Genomic DNA, 27,715 nt, shown 5'->3' with positions numbered 1-27,715 from the left:
AAGGATTTTGCTTTCAGAACTTGTATTTTATGTTTCAATTGGTTTAAGTTACTATAAACAGCTAAAAGTTTTAAGTAATGAGTCAAATTCAATTTTCCCAATTTGCTACTACACAAATTAGGGTCTCTAATCTTTTTTTATTGTTTTCCAATCACTAGACTGCAGATATAAAACAACACACATTTTATTTTTAGGTATTATTTATGTACTTTAGACTGGCTCAACAAATTTATCTTCCATGCATTCTATAACAAATCCAAATGTCTCAGAACATTTACTTAAATATTATTGCTCAAGAACTCTGGAAGAATTTTTCAAAAAGTATAGACAGCTGAAACCGGTTTGGCTCAATGGATAGAATGTCGGCCTGCGGACTGAAAGGTCCCAGGTTCAATCCCAGTCAAGGGCATGTACCTTAGTTGCGGGCAGATCCCCAGTAGGGGGTTGCAAGAGGCAACTGATCGATGATTCTCTCTCATCGATGTTTCTAACTCTCTATCCCTTTCTCTTCCTCTCTGTAAAAAAAACCACAAAACAAAAAAAACACACACACACACAATGAAATACATTAAAAAAAAAAAAAGTATGGACAAAATTCTCAAATGTTGTAAATTTCATTAAATCCTCGTGATTCCACCTTTGACCATTGGTTATGTATGTTGTTGCTGGGGCATTATGGGCCCGAACCTGGTTTATTGCACATTTGCATTCTTGTTCCACACCCTATACTATAGGTGTGTCAAACACAAGGCCCGCGGGCCAAATCCATCCCGCCAGGCCTTGCAACGTGGCCCGCACCGCGCTGTCATCACTACACTCCACTGCGTTTCCATCACAATGACAGTTTATGACTGTTCAGAAAACCATTCGGCCCGTGATTTAGGCTGGATTTTAGATTTTGACCCCTTCTCTGATTGAGTTCGACACCCCTACCCTATAGGATAGCAACTTTGCAGTATGCCCTCTTGCACTCCAGGACCCCACAGGGGATGTGGGAGAGCCAGTTTCAGTCCTATCCCTGAAGGCCAGGCTGAGGGACCCCACCTGCAGGAGGGATCCTGCTCACTCCACAGAGGCAACACCTGGCAGGGGAGGGGCCACAGGAGGTTGGCTCCAGAGCATGTCTGGCCAGTCTCGCCCATTCCCACCCTGAAGGCCACCTTCTAACTAATTTCTTTTCGATGTGCACAAATCTATGCACCGGGTCACTAATATATTAATAAAGGAGTGGGGGGGGAGTGCAACCTTGTGGAAGAAGCTCTTTAGCCCAACCAGTGCTGCTCAGTGGTGGAGCATCAACCTATGAACCAGGAGTTCAAGGTTTGATTCCAGGTCAGGGCATGTGCCAGGGTTGCCAGCTGCTCGATCTCATTGGGGGCATGTAGGAGGCAGCTGATCAATGATTCTCAGCATTGATGTTTCTATCTCTTTCTCCTTCTCTCTTCTTCTTTGATATAAAATATGTATATGGAGAAACAAAGGGAGGGAGGGGAAGAGAGAGATAAAAGCTCTTTCATTCACTTTCTCCTGGAACCTATAAACTTATCATTCACAATAGTGTTAGAGATGCCTAGTGGATGTTCACTAAGTCAACAATGTTGGTGACATGACATTTGAAAGTCACCCAGGAATTAAAGCATGAGAAAAAGAGGTCCCAGCTGAAGCACAAATGTACATGCACAGTCTCTTAGGCTCCCACTTAGCTTTTATGACTCACTGTTTGCTCCATATTCCAGTTATGGAGTTTTCTGTTCCATAGCATATAGAAGCACCAAGGCATAGAGGCAAGAGAAACACCAATCCACTATACCTTCTTGTGATTGTACTACACAATTCTGGGGTCAAACATACTTGCCTATTACAATATTGGAACCAGGCAAAGAAAACTTAGTTTCTTACTACAGGAAATGCAGGTTTTTATAAAATGTAACTGAACCAACTGAAAAAGCTTACTCTCACAATAGCTTGCTCATCAAGGCTGCTTTTGATCTCTTACCTCACTGTGCCTACCAGTCCAGAGCTATTGTAGCATTAAATTATGCCAAACCCCAGATACTGAACTGTTGGGTAAGACCCATCTTAAAATCACCTAGCTCATACCCTACACTATAAATATTCCATCCTCATTTCCTCATTTGGAAATACTACTAAGACAATTCTGGTGCTGATCTTTCATTCTACAATAGATTTAATAAATACAACTTTGCTTGACAAACAGATTTTCCTGGCAGACTTCTGAGACATTTACAGACAAAAAAGGTGCACTGCTAAGAAGTATTGGGGTCGGCAACTACGTAATTGCGGGTTTCACACATATATGGCTTCAGTTGAATTTTTAGGTTTGCAGACGTAGTACAAATGTAAAACACATTTTGTTATTTGATAGTTGGCTATTCAGCTGTTAATCAGTAAAAAAAGTTTTTTGATCTGTTTTGTAGTTTTTGTTTGGCGTTCGTTGAAAAATGGAAAATCAAAAGGAACATTTTCGTCATATTTTGATTTTTTATTTCCGCAAAGGGAAAAACGCATCGCAAGCTCATAAAAAGTTATGTGCTTTTTATGGTGACGAAGCCTTAAAAGAACGGCAGTGTCAAAATTGGTTTGCCAAATTTCGTTCTAGTGATTTTTCACTCAAAGATGAAAAACGCTCTGGTCGTCCAGTTGAAGTTGGTGACGCCCTAATCAAAGCAATAATCAATTCGGACTGTCACAGTACAACACGTGAGATTGCAGAGAAGCTTCATGTATCACATACATGCATTGAAAATCACTTAAAACAACTTGGCTATGTTCAAAAACTCGATACATGGGTTCCTCACGAACTGAAAGAATCACAGTTAACGCAACGCATTAGCAGCTGCGATTTGCTAAAGAAACGTAATGAAAATGATCCATTTTTAAAACGACTGATAACTGGCGATGAAAAATGGGTTGTTTACAACAATATCAAGCGGAAAAGATCGTGGAGCAGGCCAGGTGAACCAACTCAAACAACATCAAAAGCTGATATTCATCAAAAGAAGGTTTTGTTATCAGTTTGGTGGGATTACAAAGGAATTGTCTACTTTGAACTCTTACCACCCAACCGAACGATCAATTCTGATGTCTACATTGAACAACTAATGAAATTAAACAATGCAGTTAAAGAAAAGCAGCCCGAATTGACAAATCGAAAAGGTGTTGTATTCCATCATGACAATGCAAGGCCACACACATCTTTGGTCACTCGGCAAAAATTAATGGAGCTTGGTTGGGATGTTTTGCCACATCCACCATATAGTCCTGACCTTGCACCATCTGATTACTTTTTGTTTCGATCTTTACAAAACTCCTTGAATGGTAAAAATTTCAATAATGATGATGATGTCAAATCGTACCTGATTCAGTTTTTTGCTAATAAAAAACAGAAGTTTTTTGAACGTGGGATCATGATGCTGCCTGAAAGATGGCAAAAGGTCATTGATCAAAATGGACAATACATTGCAGAATAAAGTTATTTAGTTCCATGAAAAAATTGTCTTTGATTTTCTTTAAAAAATACGCAATTACTTAGTTGCCGACCCAATAGCAACCTTAGGGACCTAAATAGAAACATCTAAAACTTTACATCTAAAACTTTACAAATCAAGCCCAGGAACCTGAAAATACATATTAGTCCAGGTCAAATGGCTGAAGCATAAATATAATCTTAAAGCATATTTAATATATTCTGTTTAAAGACACAGGAAACATATATTTTACATAGAGTTCTAAGTTAAATCATATTTTAAAAGTTGTTGCAAATACCAAAGTCTTCTGGAAAATACACTGTTCACATGAGGTGTTCCCAGGGCCTCCAGTTAGCTGAGATACCACCACACTACCAGCTTCTGAATTTCTAAAAAATGTTGTGCTTTGCCCCTATATGGTTCACAATTTAAGTATTTCATATTTTAAAAATGGTCTGTTAAACTTGGGCTTTATACTCAGGTAGAACTGAATTATATCTCTATCTCTGCAATTTTCTAGACTTAAGATCCTCAGCAAGTTGTTTAACTGCTCTGACACTCAATTTCTGTTTGTTAAAAAAAAAAAAAAAAGAAAGAAAAGAAACATAGATAATCATACCAACCTCACAGAGACAGTGTGATAATTATAATGTAGAATCATTAGTACCTTATTTATTAGATGATAAAACTAATAAATGTATGTATTAGCAGGTACTATCATTCGTATTTGACATTAACTCATTTAACACCTACAATTGTGCTTAAGGTGAAAATTACTAATGTTAATACCCATAATCCAGTGAGGAGATGATTGAGGCTCAGAGTATGAAATAAGTTGCTGAAGTGACATGGTTAGCACATAAGAAGCTAAGATTCAAACCCAGACAGTTTGATCTGTTGTTCCTCTCTCACTGTGCTGCTAAAGCAACAAATGGCAACTGAAGATGGCAAAAGTTTTAAAAGCTCACATTGCATTTGGACATCTACCAAGTTATTAATGATTCTAGCTGACATATATTCATTTTTCCTTTATGATGAAAAATTCTGAAAATGTTTTTTTTTTAAAAAATGTGTACTGTTTGCACATTCTTTCAACTGAAGGAAAAACTTATTTTTAATTAGTTACCTATTAACCAGGTAAAATCCCACTCCTTTGCTTCACAAGGCACAGAGAGAGGGATAAACCACATTACGGAGTTTAAACTATGCATTGAAGGTTTCCTTAACACATTTCTTTGAACATGGAAGATACATTTTATAGTATGTATTTCCCCACTTTGGAACTAACTGAATGGGAACATGTTTGAAAAGAAAACACTATTAAAGTCCTAAAAGTCACAGCAAGGAAAATTCATATGTGAGTGATACAGGATGGAGGGCAGAGTACTTTATAAAATTTAAAGAGAAGGTTACCTTTGAGAATAAAATTCTATAAAATGAATCAAAAATCAATGAGCTCAGCCCTTGTGATAAAACAAAACAATACACACTAAGCTAGAGCCTTAGCTTAGGTGGCTGATGAATTTGAGGTAATAGCCAAATTCTAATCATGGTGAATAGTGTATCAGTGTAACCTCATCAATTCTCTTTCTACTCAGCTGAAATGAAGACTGTGACCTTCAGCATGAAAAAGGGAAGCTAGAGTTTGAGACTATCAGTTTTCTGTAACCCTCTGCAGTTCAGTCCCTGGGTTAGGATTGTCTCGCCCACATTCCATATCATGTAGCCCAAGTGGGAGGTCCACATTTATGGTACACTAGAGGTCTAGTGCACAGATTCATGCACATTGAAAGAAAATTAATTAGAAGAAATATTTTAATATCACTATTTTCCCTTTTCTATAATAGAAGTGTCAATCAAATTTATAATCAATAATGTCAGATGGAAACACAAGTGTGAGATTGGGACCAGCAAGAGCTTTATATATATATAGATAAACTTACTTCATTAGGCCTGATTTCTTATTTAGCTAAGCTTTTCCTAGCCCAATGAAACAACCCAACTTCTCTTTCAGGTAATTGTCAGGAACACAGCAGTAAATATCAACACAAAGCAGATTAGTATTATATAATAGATCACACAGGGAAAACAAAGGGAGAAATATTTAACTGTAGCAGTGTTTGACTAGATTCTGTGCAGTTAGAAAACATGAAGTCATTTTCAGTTCCACCATTTCTTACTTTTTTCAGTTGGGTCAACTTTCTAAATTTTCTAAATTTCCATTTTCCTGCTAATGTAAAGAAAATAGGATTCTACCAATTCTCCTATCTATATACTCTAGGAATTCTGTGAGGATCAAATGAGATGAGGCACATGAAAATGTTTTACAGACATTTGGTTAAAGTGTAAAATGTTTGCACCTAGCTATTAAGCAAGTCATGTTTCTGGGTTGAAGAAATTCCAGGAAGGCTAGTAGCTAGGGAGAGGAAGCCAATGTTGCTAAGTGATGTAATTACCTGGAGTTCACAGACACCATTTCTGTGCTGGGCTGTATTTTGTGCCATGGAGTCTTGGCAGTGTTGGCTGTAATTTAGTGGGATGTTGCTCCAGGCTGGTGGTGGGGCCTGTGTTCGACTTGAGGGAAGCCGAGTGTTGCTTTGTTGGCTCCAGGTCCACTATGCCGTTTTTTTGTAAATGGCCAGTGCATGTCACAGCAGCTCCTGTGTTGAGTGTCTGCCACTTGGTGGTCAGTACACATCATAGCATCATAGTGACTGGTTGGACAATTGGAGAGAAACTTAGCATATATATGCTAATTATGCTAATGTTCAATGTCTTACAAATGGTTTGAAATACTTCCTTGCATTGTTCTTCACTTCATAAATAGCTTTGCTCATACTAAAATGGTAGATTATATGTTATCTTAAAAATCTGAAGTTTCTGAATTGCTATATAGCCACATTTTTTTTTCTTATAAATCAATAAATCAAGTTTCTGACCTACAGACCAGAGTTCAGGAAACTTTTACTTGTAAAAGGTCAGATAGTAAATTTCTTAGGCTTATGGGTCATGTGCTCTCAATTTTAACTATTCAATTTTGCTGTTATAATGCAAAAGCAGCCAAAGGCAGCCATGCATCAACAAATGGGCATGGCTATTTTCCAATTAAACTTTATCTAAACAACAGGCAATGGGCTAGATTTGGCTTTTGCCAACTTCTGTTACAGACCAGAACATCTGTGAGTTAGTGTGGTAGGCAGAACACTGGACTTTCAAAGGTGTGTACTTCCAACCCCCAGAACCTTTGAATATGTTGCTTTACATGACAAAAAGGACATTGCCAATGTAAATTAATGGTTTTGAGATAGGAAGATTATCCTAGATTATTCTCATAGAACCTGCAGAAGGAACACATACCTGCCTACACTCTGCCTGGTAAGACCCATTTTGGACTTTTAAAGTCCGATCCACAAGATAATAAATTTTTGTGGCTATAAGCAAGTAAATTTGTAGTGATTTATTACAGCAGCAGGAGAATACTGACACATTTGGATTAGCAGGAGTCTGCCTAGGCTGCTTCACAGCTGGAATGTGTGGGAGGATTCACTCTCTATGCTTGGTTAAGCAGGAACTATGCTTCTAGAAGCCCCTTGTGTGGTTTCCTAGTTAGATGTGAAAGACAGAAGCAGAATAGCTGCCATTGCACTTGGAAGACTAATGATTAGATGCAGTGACAAACCCTTACAGAGGGGTATGAGTTCCAGGCTGTTCTTACTCTTCTCTACTCATGAACCTGTGGAACCACCATGGCCCCAGGCCAACAGCAGATGCTTAATGGAGGTCCTGTGGGGGCAAGTAGTGACAGCTCCACAGAAGCCCAGCTTCCCATTGGATTTCCACAAATCTCTTTGACTGGACATGCTTGGTTTATCAGAGTTACTGGTCTGTGACTCCTCTGAACTTCCAGCTTCACACCTAGATCTTCACTTTCCCAGATTTTCCCTCATGGTTTAAGTTCTAATTCCGATAATAAATCTCTTCCACCACAACTTCCATGTTTGATTCTTGACTGACAAAGAACACTTTAACCAAAGAAAATGTTGGACCAGCCAAAGAGAGAATGTGTTCACTATGTCAGTGGTACTGTGGCACGAGACAGGCTCTTGTGAGCAGCTGGCCTCTCTGAATGGCATCCTTCCCTTGCAATTCTGTGGCTACAGTAGCCTGTCCTCAAATGCATACACAAGAGACTTTGTGGAGTAAGGAGACACAGGAATCTGGGAACAATCCCAGCTCTCCCAGTGATTCTGGGCAAGTTGCTTAATCATTCTGGTGATGTTTTCATGCCCCCCAAATAAAGGACTGATTGGTAGACTATGTACAAATATTTGGTGCCTTTTCTTCGAGTCGATAAACCTCCTCATTTCCCTGTCCTTTTAAATGTAGAATGGCCATATGACTTGTCCTAGTTAATTATATGATGAATGACTGGGTAGATGAATGGTAGATTCGTTAAGAACTGCTTTCTCTCTTTCCCTTCTAGTGTTGTGACAGGCTGAGTTTTAGCGAGAGGCAGCCCTGTCAGCTGGTCCCAGGTTGAACGTGATGGCTAAGTAGAGCTACAGCTGCCTAGTATCAACACACAGCCTGGCAGAGAGCTAAACCTGGTTGCAAGCCATTGAAAAGTTGTGGGTCACTTGAGCATTACCTAGGCTATCTTAACTGATACAAGACTGAACTATATGCTCCTTAGACATGATCTCTAACATTTCATTTTTAACAAGATGAGTTTTTAAACTGGCACAATACAGTTGACTCTTGAACAATGTGGAAGTTAGGGGAGTAGTCAAAAACCATGTATATGACTTTGACTTCCCAAAATACCATTGACTTAATGATTTAAGCCTTACCAATAACATAAATAGCCAATTAACACATATTTTCTATGTTATATATATTATGTACTGTAGTCTCACATTAAAGTGAGCTAGGGGAAAGAAAATGTTATTAGGAGAGTCAGGAAAAGAAAATACATTTACAGTATTTATTGAAAAAAGCCTATGTATAAGTGGACCCATGCTCTCAAGCTTGAGGTTTTCAATGGTCACTGCTTTTATCATTTCATTTTTTAAAATGTCCATATGTACAAAGGAAACAGAACCTAGTATCATTTGTGCAAAATTAATTATGGAAATACATACAATAAAATAATCTTTATATTGTTTGCATGGTGTCTAAAATCTACATAATACCAAATAATTCAAATGACTAAATCTTGAAATAAACAAACTGAATTAACTAATTTAGTCAGAATTATATTATGCCACTTATTCACCCTATTACAAAACACTAGCTAATTATTTTTTCCTTTCTACTGTCTTCTTAATATAACTTTCTGCTTTGAGCTGAAGAATTCATACTTGGGGCTTATCAACTGCAAACAGTAGCAATCCAGAGACATTTAATTAACTGTGGGGTGGGTAGTTGCATTTTTTAGGTTGTCACCTGGAACTTTCTCAATTTAGAATAGTATCTTGTTGCCTAAGAATCAATCACTTGCAATTGAAAACAAAGCAGTTAACACTGACTTTTTTTTTTTTTTCAAAGCCAGTCATTTGGAAATAAAGACAAAAAAAATAAAAAAGATGGGAAAGGAAGGGAGAAGAAACAGATGTTAATAAGGAAATTATGTGCAGATCCGTGTTTTCAATGAATGAGTCTTCTCTACAGTTGGCATGACATTTCATTTTACTCTAAAGTCCCTCATTAAAGGTTACAGGGAACACATTCATGGACTTAATTTTATTTTATTTTTTGTTATTTCTCACTGAAGGATATTTTTTTCCATTGATGTTTAGAGAAAGAGAGAGAGGGGAGGGATGGGGGGAGAGAGACAGAGAGAAACATCTATGTGAGAGAAACACATGAATTAGTTGTCTCCTGCATACGCCACAATTGGGGCCAGGAATGGAACCTGCAACCCAGGTACATTGTCTTGATGGAAAATCTAACCACTTAGCAAAGCCAGCTAGGGCTGGGGTTTTTGTTGTTTTCTCCTGCCTCTTCCTAAAATGCTCAGTGCTGCCAACTGTGCTACAATTTCTTTGAGCAGCAAATTGCTAAACAATATACTTCCTGTTTTCTCAGTGATAATTTACACTGGGAAAGCTTGAAGTGTGAGGTTTTCTAACCAAAGGAATGAACAGGCATGGCATTGTCATTTATCTAATTCTGTCACATCACTCTCAGGCAAATGAAAACATGGCAGCTTTGCAATAATAGGAAATCCATTTTGAAATGAAATACTGCAAGTGGTTAAATAAACAGAACTTGGGACATTGTATTCTAGCCTTTTTTAATTACCTCTATCCTACCTCCTTTTTCAGAAACTTAAAGTAGTTCCTGATTTCCTTCCCACTCAAAATTAAAATTCCAATCCCATCCCTGTCTTCCCTTATCTAAATGACTTCTGTTCTCACAAAGCAGGAAAAATGTCCACCTTCTGTAGAAAAATCTGCATGTCAGCATTTTTTAGAAGAGTCATCATGCCTTGACACACACAACTGAAGCTTTCATATGTTAATCCTTCATTTCTATATTCACACTCATTCCACAAACATTTACCAAGTGCTTACTAAAGTTGGGCAATTATGCTCAATTATGGATATTACTAGGGAGGAAGACAGATCTTGTCTCTACCCTCATGAAGCTCTTGATCTAGGGAAAAATATTCAAATAATCATACAAATTTTTATATATAAAAGCCTAAGCAACCATCACAACTGAACTGATGACCAAACAGGCTGTGTGGGTGACAGGGCTGGCAGGGCAGTTAGTGAAGGGCCCCAGGATTGGGCCTAAACAAGCAGTTGGACATCCCCCAAAGGGTCCTGGATTGGAGAGTATGCAGTCTGGGTTGAGCCCCCTATCCCGTGCATGAAATTCACGAGGTGGGGGCTCAGCCCAGCCTTCACCCTCTAGTGAATAATTAATCTAATAATTCAAAAAGAGTAATATGCAAACTGACCATCACTCCAACACACAAGATAACTGCCCCCATGTGGTCAAAGATGGCTGCCCCCATGTGGACACAAGATGGCCACCACAGATGGCCAGCAGGGGAGGGCAATTAGGAGTGACCAGGCCTGTAGGAGAGGGCAGTTGGGGGAGACCAGGCCAGCAGGGGAGGGCAGTTGGGGGTGACCAGGGCAGCAAGGGAGGGCATTAGGAGCAACCAGGCTGGCAAGGGAGGAAAGTTGGGAGGAATAAGGACTGCAGGAAAGGGCAGTTGGGGGGGACCAGGCCTGCAAGGAAGGGCAGTTGGGGTGACTAGGCCTGCAGGGGAAGGCAGTTAGGGGTGACCAGGCTGGCAAGGGAGGTCAGTTAGGGGTGACTGAGCCAACAGGGAATCAGTTATGTGTTGATCAGGCTGGCAGGGGAGTGGTTAGGGGGCAATCAGGCAGGCAGCCAGGTGAGCGGATGGGAGCCAGCAGTCCTGGACAGAGGGATGTCCAACTGTCCATTTAGGCCTGATCCCAATGGAATTGGACAGTCAGACATCCCTCAAGGAGTTCCAGATTGAAGAGGGGGCAGGCTGTGCTGAGGGACACCCCCCATTGCATTAATTTCATGTACCAGGCCTCTAGTATAAATATAAAACTCTCCCCTAAGGAAGAGCAGACAGAGCTAGGGTTCAAAGAATGAGAAGGACAAATAACGCTGGTGAAGAGAGAGGGAAGATGTCTATAGGCAGAGATAGTGATATATGCAAAGATTCTGTGACATATGCAAAGTATATAACATATCCTATATAATAAAAGCCTAATATGCAAATTGTCCCCTCTGGCAGTCCTTCAAGGAGAAAGAAAGCAGAAAGTTATTTTGGAAGACAAGAGAGGCAAGAGTCCTTGACTAAAGAAATGGTCCCTGAGTCAAGTACTATGACAAGCTCAAGTAAGATTAGGGCAAAGAAGAGTGGGTAATAATCATACCTGGAAAGGTGGCAGAAAATAGTCCTGAGCAAAGAGTTTAGAAAGAACCCACCTTAGTGGCCTAGAGGCCCCATGGAATGAACTGATATCAATTCTGGCTCTGGGTGAGCTTATATCTTTTGTAATTTAAAGAAGAAAGGGCCAGTTTGTGAGGACTCAGAGGATTATGCTTGATGCCCATTTGGTAGTCTGCAAACTTTATGTAGGATTCCAAAAATAATATTGGTTTAAAAACAAATGCACAAGTCTCAACAAAGCTCATCAGTTGAGCACTCATTCTAGACAGGGTGCAGTGCATATAGAGAAAGCTCAAGTTCTGTACATCTTTCTCTCCATTCTTTAAAATAAATTCTTTGTTTACAGTTTATTCTACAAATACTTGTCTGAGTGTCTTGAGTGACATTAGCCCTCTGTGAATTTCCCCCTGATGACATAAAGTTGATTTCCATACAAACCTTCTTAACCCAGTTACGGACACTGAGGCCTGTGTTTTTCTCTATGCAGTAGTATGGATTGCTGAATATGATTTTGATTCTATGGAATTTTCCAGTTTCATTTGATTCTTACAACAATCCTCTGATATAGGTAGGGCAGACTTCTTTTAATTACTTTTTAATTGAGATATAACCCATGTACCATAAAATTCACTATTTTAAGATATGCAATTAAATGTTATGTTTTTAGCATTTTCACAGAGTTATGCAAGCATCATTATTATCTGATTCAAGAATTTTTATCTGCCCATAAAGAAACTTCAGACCCACTAGCAGGCACTCCCCATTTCTCTCTCATCTCCTAACTCCACCCTCTGGAAATGATTCATTCATTTTCTGTTTCTATGGATTGGCTTATTCTGGAAATTTCATATACATGGAATCAATGTAGCCTTTTACAACTGGCTTCTTTCACTTAGCATAATAGATGAAGGATCAACCTTATTGTAATAGTGGTGTTTCATTATTTTTATTGCTGAGTAATAATCATTGCATGAATGGACCACACTTTCTACTCATTAACTGATAGACATCTGGGTTGTTTCCACTTTAGGGCAATTATATATCCTGGTGCTAAGAACATTAATGTGCAAGTTTGTGTGTGTGTGTGTGTGTGTGTGTGTGTGTATGTGTGTACATGTTTTCAGTTTTCTTGGGTATGTACCTAGGAATGGAATGGCTGGGTCATATGGTAACTCCATGTTTTTCTTTTCAGAAACTGCCAAACTTTTTCATATTGAATATACCATGTTACAATCCCACTGCAAAGTATGATGGTTCCAGGTCCTCCACATCCTCACCAACATGTGTTATTTTCTGATTAAGGGCTGATTTTATTATCCTCATCTCACAGATTTCTTCCTGTGGTACCCCAGATTGATTATGAAATCATATCAAATATCAAAGTGTTATAAAGGCATAAAATGGTGGCCTAAAAGACACTTAGATATGATAATTCAGAGAAGTAGTGCACACTCACACATTCAAATTCATGTATGTGCACCCATTCATCATGTTACTGGTTTCATAGTGTACTCAACAGAATAGTAATGTACTAATGAGAAATTTTCAAAGGAGTTGAAGGTCAATTATAGTAATACTTTTGATACTAAGAGAAGATGATCCATTAAAATTAAAAGCATACATTTTTTTTAGTTCCTCAGATTGACTTATGTTGTGATTATAGCCTATGGTTCAATAAATCTGGACACTTCTATTCATGCCATCAGATCACTTTTATTTTAGAAAGAGGCACGGTGTTATCTAAAGCTGAAGTATCCAATTCTTCAAACTGCTTCTTAAATTGTTCCAAAACACAATCTCTTTGAATTTTCTCTAAGGTGTATGTCCTTATAAAGTACATAGTTGAAGCTCAGGCATTGACCTGATTATTTATTTCAGCCAAATTTGTCGAAATTGGAAATGCTTTCACACAGGTTTAAGAATAGTACAATAAAATTGACAGTGCATGGCCACCAAATTAGTCCCTGACAGTTTTTTCTAATGGAAACAATGTAAATATGTTTTGAGAGCCATAATAGCATCCATGACACTTGTCATAGGCAATAGATGAAGTGTATTTTCTTGTTTAAAGCAATATAAAACGTTAATGCAGTATGTCAGAACCCTTACACTGAATGAAAATTTCTAGTCTAGAAGAAATTAATTCCACAAGAAGGAAGCTGAGACTGAATTTTGAGAAAGTTTATATTCATTTATTTAAATCAAACAGTATAACGTAAAAAAAAATGAAGGTATGAAATAAACATGGAATTATCTATCTACTTTGGATGCTTACTCTCTGTCTTATTAACACAATCATAGTGCACAGTTAAAACCCATCTCTGAATTACTTTCAGAGTCTATGATATTATATTTTCATGATAAATGCACAGGTATATAATATTATGGAGAGTTTTGCTCAGCTTGAATTTGAAATAATTCTACTAAAATAATGGCTTACAGTATTTAAACATGTGTCCATAACCAGTTGGCTAATTGGAAATACTGGCAAGTTTTCACAAAATCTGTACCTATTGCTAGACACATTAGATTTGAGGTAAAGCCAATAAAGAAATGTTTGCAGTCAGCCTTTATCAATCTTCAAAAAGAAAAGAAAAGAAAAGCTTTGTAGTTGCCCATAACTTTACGAATATCTTATACTGGTATTGAACATACTAGTAATGTTAGTCAAAATTCCTAATAACAAAAAGAAAATCAAACCCTGAAGGTTTGTTTTGAGTTTTTAGCAGAGAAAAAACTGTTGGAACTCCTTTTTTAAGAAAGGTATGTGTTTTTCTTTTTTTGTGTTTTTTTTTTATTTGTTTGTTTATTTGTTTTTTGTCTCAAACCATAACTTCTGGAGTGAAACACAGGGAATGGCAAGAAAGGAAGGAAGCACCTGTCTACTTAACCATTTAGCCATAAAATCTAGAGAACAGTTAGGCATCAACCAACACACACTCCATACCCCAAAGCCTTCCATATCTGAAGATCCAAACAAGGCAATGAAAACCCAACCTGCCAGGCACTAAAGCCATCACTTACATATGAAATTATCAAATTATGATTTTGTATTTCCATTACATGAACAGTAATAAGACCATCTTAATATTGCTAAAACATCCCTTTTTCTAATGTTATAGCATGAACAAGATAAACAATAGATGTTAATTCATAGAAAAGGGAAGAAAAGAGGTAAGACTTGCTAAAAGGACTAAATACATGTGACAATGAGGGTGAGCTAGCCTTCCTTCCCCACACCTTGATTCACAAATACTTGTGCATACTCATAATTGGAGTAATAAGATTTTTTTGTATATAAAATTGGAAGCACAAGTTATTGATAGAACAGTTACTCTTCCTTGAAAGGCATAACCAAATGCCCTTAGTTTATGCAAACTTAGTGCAGAGCCATTTCTTTGCCTTTTGTAAGAGGAAGTTAAATTCAAATTTAGTTCATACTTTTTGCATGTACTTTGCAGCTCTCTGCTAGGTTATTGTGCATTAGACTGTGAAGTATTAGCATCAAAATCATTTAAAAATAATGTAACCAATGTACAAGCCATTATGATAATTTCTATAAAGTTTGGGGGGCTGTTTCTGAAAGTCCAGCGCTCTCTTCAATTTCTCCCCTGCTGCACCATTAGTGTGGGATCATCAGCAAGCAGGGGAGCCTGTGGAGAGCACATACTGGAAAAACAGGGGCACCACAGTTGTGTATTTGCTTACTGGAGTATCTGTGTGAAAGAGCCTGTTTTTTTATATTTCAATTTAAAGAGAAAAATAATAGTTATCATTGAGGGACAATAAGAGTATTGATGGCTTCCTTGGATTTTTTTTCACTGTTTAGCACTGTTTTTATTTTGAATCTTTAAGGGCTTTATTCATAAAACTCTATAAAATTGGAAGTATTTAAAATTTGTTTAAAAAAATTTAGGGAATGTACCTATGTGCCTTGATATTATACATATATACAGTCTGGTTGATGTGTCTAAGTGGTTGAGCATCAACCCATGAACCAAGAGATTGCTGGTTCAATTCCCAATCAAGGCAAATGCCTGCATTATGGGCTTGATCCCCAGTAGGCAGCTGAAAAATATCTCTCTTGATGCTTCTATCCCTCTATCCCTCCCTCTCTCTCTAAAATCAATAAAACCATATCTATCTATCTATCTATCTATCTATCTATCTATCATATATAATAAAGAGGTAATATGCAAATTGACCATCATTCCAACACACAAAGATGTCCATCCCCATTTGGTCAAAGATGACAGCCCCCATGTGGACGCAAGATGGCCACCACAAGATGGCCAGCAGGGACGGACAGTTGTGAGCAATTAGGCCAGTAGAGGAGGGCAGTTGGGGGGACCAGGCAAACAGGGGATGGCAGTTAGGGGCAATTGGGCCAGCAGTTAGTCATCAGTCAGTTTGGCAGGGGAGTGGTTAGGGGGTGATCAGGCTGGCAGGGAGAAATAGTTAGAGGGAATCAAGCAGGCAAGCAGGCAAGCAGTTGGGAACCAGCAGTCCTGGATTATGAGAGGGATCCCAGATTAGAAAGGGTGCAGAGTGAGCTGAGGGGCGAGCACACACACACACACACACACACACACAAACACACACACACACACACATGCTCGAATTTCACTCTAATTTGTCAATAAATGAACAGATTCTTTGTTGAATAAAATCATAGTTCTTAAATATTGAGGAACATTTCTATAATTTCTTGTGGTATCCAAATGTAACATCTATTGATACAACATATTTTTTTTAAGTTTTATTGTCTTTTATAACATTTTTCATCACTTTAAATTTAGAGAATCAACAAAATAATAAACTGAGTCCAGATTTATAGCATTTGTTAATTTCTGTGGTGTAGGTATTTTCACTGTGGCTAACCAAACCATAATTAGATCCCTCAAGGCATGCATAAATACTAAGGAAAAATATTAATTTTATTGTGGAGGAACCCAGCAGATACCATTTAAACCAATTTCAAGATTAACATCATCAGTATTACAACATATCAAAATCACAAGCCTCTTGATATGATGGACCACTCCATCATTGTTGTGGTATTTTTGCCAAAAATACATAACCTTAGTCCAGATGAAAAAAATAATATAGCTTAGCTTCTTGCATAAAACACAGACCCAATGAAGAAATGGTTCTATTTTTGGCTGAACATATAATTTATTCTTTATTAATGCTGCTGACCACATTCTCATGTGAGATCTAGTCTCCCATGAGAACCAGATATCCCATCAAACTTAAAAAGCATTTAGCATGAATTCTAGCTATTCCTTTTTATTAGGAATATACTTTTTTTTTTAGGAATATACTTTTAATATCTACTTTTTTACATTAAAAATACCAAATTCTTAAAAAGTAGTTAATAAAAAAGTCAAGAAAGCTTTCTTGATACTGACAGATTTATTTTTAAAATGTTATTGGTTTTCTTTACTTTGCTCTTTTAGTCTCTCAGTTCAACAGCTTAAGAATAGCTTAAATTCTATACGTTGAAATTGGACATCTAAACAAACATATCTTAATATTTGCAGGGAAAAAATGCACCTTTTAGAAGCATTACCTTTGCACTAGACTATTAACCCTCCAGATATATGGCAAAATGGTCCCATTGTTCAAATCTAATGGCAGGCTCGGGACTCTGTGTTCGTGTTTTGAATTGACTTTCCTCATGATACAGTGATCTAATAACTGCTGCTCCAGTCAGGGACAGATAAAGCCCTCAAGATGGAAGCTCCCATTGTAAATCTGTTTACTGTTTCTATACAAATTTCACTGTTATATACTCCCTTTGACAGTGTGCAGGGCCAGTATTTCATTTGAAAGACACTAGTACTGCAGAAGCCAGTAAAGATTTTTCTGGGAATGTTCCCTAGCCTGATTAAAGAAATGGAAAAATAATTAAGTTGAGAAGTCTCGCTAACTCGAGAGGTTTTATACTTTCATGTAAAATAGAATTTCCTTGGTGTTTGCTGGATTTACATCTACAGAATGTACAAGTGACTAAAAATAAGTCTTTCAAAATGCAAATGAGATGAAGCAAGAAGTTTTGGACACTCTTACAGAAAGAATTTATTATAGTCATGTTGTAAGATTTTTTGAGAAAAAGATAAGCAATGTATTTCCTAAAATGTTAAAAGAAGATATAATTTGGAAAAAAATATTTATATTGCAATAAAATCAAAGGTAACCTACTAATCAAATTATTCACCTCCAATATGTCTTCTAATCAATGAACAATTTTATACATCCACCCATAAGTGGCCAACTCTTCCACAGTTTGCATGACAAATCAAACTTTAGTATTATGTGCTGAGAAAAAATTCAACCAGGGTGACACAATATTGTGATACCATTTCTCCACTACTTAAACATTACATTCACGACTCCATGCATTTTATAGAATATAATGCCAATCACATTAATTACCATTCTTATGACATCTATATCACACTATTCTTAAAGAAGTACATAAATTGTATTTAAGAATAAATAGAAGAGCGTCGAAACCGGTTTGGCTCAGTGGTAAATGGTCAGTCTGCGGACTGAAAGGTCCCAGGTTTGATTCTGATCAAGGGCATGTACATTGGTTGTGGGCACATCCCCGGTAGGGGGTGTGCAAGAGGCAGCTGGTCGATGTTTCTCTCTCATCGACATTTCTAGCTCTCTATCTCTCTCCCTTCCTCTCTGTAAAAAAAAAAAAAATCAATAAAATATATATTTTTTAAAAAGAATAAATAGAAGAGTTCAAGAGTAAATTGAAGTAGGGAATCTCAGAGGGAAGGTGGGGGTGAGTGTGTGGGTGGGAAGGGATCAACCAAATAACTTATATGCATATATGCATAACCTATGGACAGAGACAATAGGTTGGTGAAGGTCTGGGGTGGGGCAGGCTATAAGAGTTCAGTGGAGACAAAGCAAGAGGACATTAAATATATAATACTTTGAACAATAAAGATTAAAAAAAATTTTGGACAACTTGTGCTTATCATATTGCCTTATCAAAAACTCAGTTTAACTTAACCCAATGTTTTTCAATTCAATCATATCTAACAATGCCTTTTCTATAATAAATATTTTCTAAAATATTTTTGCCTATGTGGAAATGACATCTATAAGTAGCACAACTCAACCACATACAGGAAGCAAAAGGTATCAGTGTCCCACCCATATCTCCCCAGAACTCATCCCTCCTGTATATGCCCTCACCCCACTGCTCAGCATCCTCCCACAAACTCCCTGATGAGACTGCAAAGGGCTTTCTCTCAACCTGGCCAAGGAGTGGACAGGAAATGTTGGAGAACTAAGGCTCCAATCCTCTGCCAACCACACGTAGAAGTTTAAGATAATAGCTCAGCTTGCCCTGCCCCTTAGATGGGACGATTCCTCAGCACAGTCAGCAAGGTCTCCCAGAGCTGCACAGCAGGACTGAGCCTCAACAGTCCACAGTGGTAACCTGCTTAATACTGTGATGCCTAGCTGCCTTCCCTTCCCTTTCTCATGTCCCACTGCTCGGGCAGTACTTCTGAGCCCAGTCTTTTAAATAAAGTAGTTGTTTACAAAACTTTGTCTCAGGGTCTGCTTCCAGGGGAACCCAACTCAGAATAATACATCAATTAAAAAAAAAAAAAAAGCAGCCTGTTCAGTGTGGCTTAGTGGTTGAGAGTTGACCTCTGAACCAGGAGGTCATAGTTTGATTCCTGGTCAGGGCACATGGTTGAGTTGCAGGCTTAATGCCTGGTAGGGGGCGTGAAAGAGGCAGAAGATTAATTATTCTCTCTCATCATTGATGTTTCTATCTCTTTCTCCCTCTCCCTTCCTCTCTATAGTCCATGAAAAGATATTTTAAAAAAAAATCAGTATAATTAAAGCCATAAATGTAATATAAGAGGAAAGTGACATAGTAAGATTATGTCTCAACATGTAAAGACTTAGTCATGACTACATGTTGCTTAATGCAACACATAATGTATGGAATTAATCTGTACCTAATGAGGTAGTTAAATAGTTGCTTCCCTACATGGAATCTTCATGAAGAGAATACCGGCTGATAGTGCGAATATTCCCAACTACCATAGATTGCACGACCATCAGTGGCATGATTTTCTCAGGCACACCTGGTAAATTTTTAACTAAGTCCAAGCTTCCCTTAATTTTCATGGTAGTTCAGTAATATATGAAGAGCAAAATGATTTTTTATATACCCCATTGCTCATAAATAAGTTTTTACTTATATGACTATCCAGAAAAACATTAAAATATTTTGTGGAATGAAAGATTGATTTTCAGTGTACTCCTGGTCAGCCCTCAAAATGAAGCATCCTTGTCCCTGCCCACAACATGTTAATGGTACAACAGAGGAAAGGAAAAGGGAGAAATTTAGTGTCTACAAGCCACTGGATTTAGATTTCCTTCTTCTAAATCCTACCTTCACTTTTTGTTAGAGGTAAGAGTTTAGGTACTTTATTTTTGGTCATTCTGGCTCATATCCCTTATCTGTAAAGTGAAAGAAACCACATTCTCTAATTTAGGATTTATTCTGAGATTGATTCAATGAGTAAAACATAGTGCTGAGCACAAACTGAGGGTTCAAAAATATTAGCTGTTCTCATTACTATGTTTCATGACTAAATGGTCTCTCTCATTCAAATCATCCTCTGATGTGGTCACCGGGAGACATAAATTGTGCAGCAAATACAAATCTGGGTTTGAGAATATCATTTTAAGTTTCTTCGGCATTATCTGTGAGTTTGCCATCTTTCCATGTTTTTCCTCCTCTTCCTTAATGTCCATCCTTGGTCACTTGCCATTCCAGTAATAATAACCTGATGGGTATATTATTACAGATTTTGTATCCTGATGCCCAATTAGGAGACCTTATTAAAGGTAAGTTTAGGGCAAAAAGAGAAAGGAAAAGTCTTGATTTAGCATCACCCACTCCCTTCTGGCTAAGTCAAAGAAACACAGCCAGCTAGAGGATCTGAGTAACAAATGAGATCGTGTGTAGGGATTCACTGCTGCAAACTGTACAGAGAAGCACAAATGGTAAAGTACTTTCGTTCTTGTTACTTATTAACAGTATCATTAACCACACAGCTGTTAGAATCCCAGCTAGAAAAGACACATAGACTTAGCACCATCCTTTATAAATGAGATAGCTGAGAACCAAGACTAGAAGTTGCCAAAAAGAAATTGGAAAGAGCAAGCAGACACTCCACAGAAGAGGATAGTTGAGATGAAGAACTGGCTGGGAAATGGTGATATCAAGTTAGGCAGAGGAACGGAGGTGACAAATTAAAAGGTCAGGTTTTTTTTTTAAGGCTACAGAAGTCTTCGAGGAAAGGACTGCATTGATTGATGTGCTCTGTAATGGAAACTCAGATAATGAAATAAAACCAGCATTTAAGAATTTCAGGCTGAGAACTCATTGCCATGGCAACTCGCTCAGAAGGGAACTTGTATAAGAAAATAAGATTCACTTGACTACTCCTTACAATGAAAATCTACACTACAGTGAAACAATTAAGTGCAGAATTTCAGAGTTGCCTATTGCCAAAATGCCTAGAGGTATCACTGAATATGTATGTCTATCGTCTCTTCCATTGGAAGCTATTACTTCTTAAAATACATAACTCATCCAGCTTTGAGGGATCTCTTGACACTGGGTGTCTCCTACCAGCAAACATTTACAATTTTTCCCACTCCATAAATCATCTAGCATGACACTCACATGACAATCACAGTGGTACACACCATTTAAACAAATACTCAACTTGTAATCTGTCCATAATCACATAAAACTACCAAATTCATATGTCAATTATTGTATTATACTTTATGGAAAATCATTTTAACCTAAGTAATATCTGGTTTATGTTCAGCATATAATCATTTTAGTAAAAACATCTATTTTATTAAATGTTCTTCCTCTAAGAATGTTAAACTGAGTACAATACATTTTGTCAATTAAAAAGAGTTTTCTTAAATATCTAATAATGACCAATATGAACCTATGAGTTTTAACTAATACTATAATAGGAAAATAAATCACAGTGATCTTTTATGAATGACATGGATTTGGTTCCTAAAATTGAACCTAATAGTAGAAGAATTTACAGCTGAGAAATGCTTCATCACATTGGAGAGAGAGAGAGAGAGACAGAGAGAGAGAGAGAGAAATAGAAGTTAAGAATAACCTATAAAAATGATTATAAAATATTCATATGCTCACTTATACAAAAAGAATACAGACATATATCTATCTATATCCTAACTAATAAAGAGGGGATATACAAATTGACCATTATGCTGTCACAAAGCTGTGGCGCCCAGGCCCCTCAGCCCTGCTGGAGTCCTTTAAGCCTTGCCAGGGGTGGGGGTGGCAGGCACATCTGCTGCCGAAGTCCCACAGTCCTTTCAGCCTAGCAGGGGGGGGACGGCAGGTGCACTGTGTGGCCGGACCCACCCTCACACACACACAGAATCCCAGCCACCCAGGGCCGGCCTGAGGCACAGGTAAGCCTCAGATAGTGGCTGCCCAGCCAATGCCCAAGGCGCAGGCAAGCCTCAGATGGCAGATGCCCAGTCGCCCAGTTGCCCAGGGCTGCCCGAGGCTCAGGGAACCAGGTCTGGCAGAGGCTTGCACTGGCAGTGTTAGCAGCAGAGGTGTAATGGGGGTATCATTTACCTGATTGCTGGGTTGCTTCCCATCCCTGAGGGCTTCCAGACTAGGAGAGGGGGTAGACTGGGCTGAGGGACGCCCCTTCCAGTGTAATATATATAAGGTTAAGTGACCAGCCAACTGGCAGACTCACTGACCAGCAGGTAGATATGACTTGCATTGACCACCAGGGGGCAGATGCTCAACTCAGGAGCTGTCTAGCTACAGCAACTTTGCAGAGTGCCCTCTTGAACTCCAGGACCCCTCCGGGAATGTTGGACAGCCAGGTTTGGCCCAATCCCCACAGGCCTGCCAGAGGGACCATGCTCACTCTGCAGATGCCCTTTGAGCCCAGGCACCACCCCAGGTGCAGCCAAACAGGGAGGGACCATGGGAGGTTGGCTCCAGGGCATGTCTGGCCCATCTTGACCAGTCCCATCCATTAGCTACCTTCTAATTAACTTTCGTTCAATGTGCACAAATCCATGAACCAGGCCTCTGGTTATATATAAGATAATATATATGCCATTCCATACATCAGCATCAAGTAATAATGGGTAGATGGGTACACTAATGCTATTTCCATTTAACAGCCCTTGCTCAATTGGAATTTCCCTTTTCTACCTTCAACTTTATACTTATCCTTATGTTTTCACCAATATTTTCACCAATATGGACAATTTCCATTTGTCTGTTTTAGGTAATATATATGCAAGTGGATATTTTGTATACAGATCATCCTACACCAATTCCATAAGAGCCTCTTAAATTTCTCAGGACAAAATATTATCCTATAAATCATTACTTAGTTACTTATTTTATTATCTTGATTATTCATTTCTCAAGTCACATGCACCCATTAGAATACTGTAATTCTAAAACCTATTTCTACTTTTTTGATATCTTTCATTCTTTCCTAAGGTTTTACTGAGAAAATCAGCACTCTCCTTGACTTTTATTTCATTTTCAGTTTATTCTATTTATAATTATCCCCTCATGTGCCTTATATTTTTGCCTATATTGGAATGAACATTCTCAAGGTTGTCAAGAATGTATATAAGAATAGATTTGCATATATTTGAATTTCCCCAAGGGGAACTCATGGTTAGAGAAAAATATCTGAATAATATTGGAAGTAAATTGTAAGGAAAAAGATATTTGCACAAACTAGGTCTAAGAAGCATGGACTATTGTCATGGACTATTTCTCACTTGAAATTATGGTAAGATTGGAATGACAATCATGATTAAAATCCTAAATTTAAACATTCTTTGGTATTACTCCAGGGGTGCTAAGTAATAATTTATAGAAGAGAAATGCCACTCTAAAATAAGCCATTAGATATATTACATAATTTATTTTTATTTTTTAACATTTAAAACAAACATGTGGTGTACATTTTTAAAAGCCACCAAAAACAATGAATAGAAAAATAATTATGTAAAGACATTTTCTGTGCTAAATTATTAAAAGGAATTTTATGTTTTTCATAGGGAAAAATTTATCCACAAATTTCACATGCAGCAAAAAAAATAAAAATAAAATAACTACCTTATTTCTAGATAGTCATGTATGGCTATCACTTCCCTCTTCTCCATTTAAGAAGGTATCTCCTTAAAAAAATAGGTGGTAAGTGAAATTTATTTGTTTCCCACTTTGTTTCCTCTTTCTCCCAACTTCCCTTTAGAGACCCTTTCCAGTCTCTTCCTCTAGCAGACGGATGCTTGGTCCTTTTATCATCCTCTAATTTATCCTGCCAAAGTGAGGAGTAATTTGATAAATTCCTTCATATTAAGGTATTAGAAAATTAATTATCTTCTAATCTCATGAGTATTTTCATTTTAAAGGGAAATTGCAGAGAAAGAACAATGTCTGACCATCTTAAATGATACATCAGTTATGGAATTTCAGGCATGTGTGGGAAGATATTTTTTAAAGTGATGAGAGAACAAGAGAGTACTCTCAAATCATAGAATGAATAAGATGATTTTCTCTATATTTATTTATCAGGATGGTCAGGAGATGGAGACAAACCCTCCATTTGAGGATCACCATTATATATTCTGGAAGATATCTAAAAATTAGCTTAATGCACAGTGAGTATTACTATTTATTAAATAAATGCATGGTCATATTATTTGTTTTACCTACAATAAAAACTTAAGGAATATATTTCTTTGGAGAAATTATAATAAAGCTATTATCTCTGACCCCTCTACTGTGATCCCACATCCTTTGGCAGAAAACTAGTGTCCACCATTTCATTAATTCATGGACATTAGTCTGACCCACTTGCAGTAGGCAGGGATATATGAGTAGTTCTAGTCTCTAAAATGAGAACAGAAATTATGTGTATCACTTTTGAGCTAAGCCTAAAAAATTCATTTGTGATTTTGCAAATTCTGTGTATGATGGCTGAAGAAGTTGTCAGTTTCAGATAGTACAGCCATGAGAGGATTGCAAGTCCATGAGTCTGGGTCTCTGAATGTAGGTCACCAAGCCTTGAGATTATTTGGAGTTATTTATCATATCTTTTAATAAGCTGGTAAATGTAAAAAGTGTTTCCCTGAGTCCTGTGAGCCACTCTAGGAAATTCATTGAACTTAAGAAGGGGGTCACAGAAACTTCCCATCTAAAGCCCTTTGCTCAGAGCTACAGGTGAAGTGTGTGTGTTTGTGTGTGTGTGTGTGTGTGTGTGTGTGTGTGTGTGTGTGTGTACGCACGTGAGCACGCACACACACACACACACACACACACACACACACACACACACACACAATCTTGTGGGAATGAGCCCCTAAAGTTTGATATCTTGCTCTATCTCCAGGTAGACAGTGTCAGAAATTATAGGAAAGCCAGATAGTGTTGAAGAGAATTGCTTGGTGTGGGTTAAAACCTCCACACATTTGGTGACTAGAAAAGAAGTATTTTGTGTGTATAAGAAAGGAAATTCACAGGGAAGAAAGATAAAGTAGGGTAGAAGGAAGGTATTGAATTTTCCTTTACAACTAGATTAACTGAATGCTTTATAACAATATAGTTCTGGTTTAAAAGCATCAACAAATGATATGATTAACATCTAGATATCTGGTTTTCAAAACATATATCAAAGGAAGAATGATATCAATCTTCTAAATTTGCCAATCATAAAAATGTAAATGTGAAAACTATCTTATACTTGAAGTGATATTGACAAATACTTTGATAGAGAATTACATGTTTTTAGTTATCTTATATTCATCATCTCTACTGCTCCCCATAATAGCTTATGAGTTAGTTATGAAATAACAGAAATAAATTACAGATTACTGTATGTGGAAACCAAGGCTATAGTATATTGACATGACTTATCCATAGTTACACAGTGATAACTGGTAGGTCAAACAGTAAGCTATTCTGGGTTTATGAGAATCTTATTTGACATGTATATAATGAGCTCAAGTTAAGTTTTTCTTCCATTTTCACAAGCAGACTTTTTATATCAACCATTTTTTCCATCTAATATAATCAATCTACAGAGTACAAGCCTATATTATAGAATACCTATTCAGTCAATCATATTTCTAAGAATTTTCTAGTAACCCTCAAATAAGGAGGATTTGATTACATTAGAATTATGTTTGCAATGTTGCTCAAGAATACCAGATTCCATGTAAAGTAGAAAGCCAGTTTTCTCCTTCAAGGAAAAAAAAAAGGAGGCAGGGATGGGGAGAAAGAAAAGAAAAGAAGGAAGGAAGAAAGAAAGAAAAAAGGAAAGAAAGAAAGAAAGAAAGAAAGAAAGAAAGAAAGAAAGAAAGAAAGAAAGAAAGAAAGAAAGAAAAAAAGAAAGGAAAAAAGGAAAGAAAGAAAGAAAGAAAGAAGAAAGAAAGAAAGAAAGAAAGAAAGAAAGAAAGAAAGAAAGAAAGAAAGAAAGAAAGGGGATATTTTCTTTTTATGAGTAAAATTCAAGACATTCAATGGCAACTCCAGTCAACCATGCCATAACACAGATAAGAATTTAGCTGAACATTTACTTGACATTTTGAAGGTATTTTCCATCTCCATTTTTACGTATTTATTATATATTGGAATAACTTAAGTTTACTACTGTCTGCTAATTTTATCCTAGTAACATGTATACTCTCAAAATCATCATTAAAGGTGTTATGGTAGATCTTCAAATTCCAAAATAATTATTAGAGTATTGTTTAAGTCTATCTGCAGGCCACCTGTTAAAAGTTAGTTTAACTTCATAATTCACCATCTTCTTAAGTAATAGTAGCAAGTAGTGTAATAGTAGATGTGATTATTTTATACATCTTAGGAATGCTTTTTTTCCTATTAAAAAAATGGTTGCTATTTTTACACTTTCTCATAGTCTAGGCTCTGCTTATTTATTTATACACTAGAGACCCAATGCATGAAATTAGTGCACGAGAGGGGTTCTCCTCAGCCCAGCCTGTAACAACTCCAACCCAGGACCCTTCGGGGATGTCTGATGCGGTCTAGGCCAGATCCCTGGGATCAGGTGTAAATCAGAGGTCAGAAATCCCTCTCACAATCCTAGACTGCTGGCTCCTAATTGCTCACCTGACTGTCTGCCTGGTCACCCCTAACTGTTTCTCCCTGACAGCTTGATTGCCCCTCACTGCCTCTGCATGCTGGCCTAATCACCACTAACTGCCCCTCATGACAGCCTGGTCATCCCCAACTGCCCCCCTGCAGGCCTGGTCACCCCTCACAGCCCATCTGCTGACCTGGTCATCCCAAGCTGATCAGTTGTTTGGTTATCCCTCATTAACTCCCCTGCTGGCTTGGTGACAGGCAGCCATATTGTGAGGGTATAAGAGTTAATTTTCATATTACCTCTTTATTATATAGTATTAGAGATGTCATTGAATTTACTAGTAAATTCTCTTCAGGTCTCAAGGTCCATATTTTCCAAGTTGAAATGTCTATACATAAACATTTTGTGAACACGTCAGCCCCTTGCCTTTTTAAATCAATAAGCCATATTGACAACTTTTTAATTACCCCCTGAATGTGCACACCTGTTTAGATTTTTCTGTAGAGAACAAAATTAGTCAATGTGTTTAATAGTTTGCTTTGCTCCATTCTCTCTGAACTTGAGTTTTCTCCTCTAAGACAGAATAGTCTTACTTATTGATTCACTTACAAATAACTTTTTGTAAAAAAAATCAGAGTGAAAGAAAATATCCAGCTCTGTTAATAATCATGCAAAGATTTTAAAGGCAGTATAACTAGATTGTACAAAGTATTTTTATATTAAGCAAACTCACCAACGTACATTGAAAAAGTGGCTTTATCATTATAATCATGCATGAAAAATACAGTGACGACCAAGTTATCTAAATGTGTCTGACTTTCATTGCTTCTTCATGCAAATAATAAAACCACCACTTTTGTGAACTCCAGGGCAATGCCAATCCATTCAACATTCTAAGAAGTCAATTGTTTAACTGCCCTACAATTTCATCACGGCTAATTCTCTGTGAAAAGACTCAAGGGATTTGGCCCACATTAACTCACTCTTGTGTGTTTACACTTTCATTTTTCTCATAGTTTTATTTTCCTGGTGTAATTGACATGTAATAAACGTAGTACATGCTT

General features: G+C 37.4%; 1 protein-coding gene across 1 annotated transcript in view; it reads right to left on the bottom strand.

Moving 5' to 3' along the window:
• The window catches only part of MACROD2 (mono-ADP ribosylhydrolase 2), a 1,879,699-nt gene that overhangs the window by 747,611 nt on the left and 1,104,373 nt on the right, over positions 1 to 27,715 (bottom strand). The window lies entirely within an intron of this gene.

The sequence above is a fragment of the Pipistrellus kuhlii genome, unplaced genomic scaffold, assembly GCF_014108245.1.
Source record: "Pipistrellus kuhlii isolate mPipKuh1 unplaced genomic scaffold, mPipKuh1.p scaffold_m20_p_6, whole genome shotgun sequence".
NCBI lineage: Eukaryota > Metazoa > Chordata > Mammalia > Chiroptera > Vespertilionidae > Pipistrellus > Pipistrellus kuhlii.
This window is presented reverse-complemented; position numbering and strand designations above follow the sequence as displayed.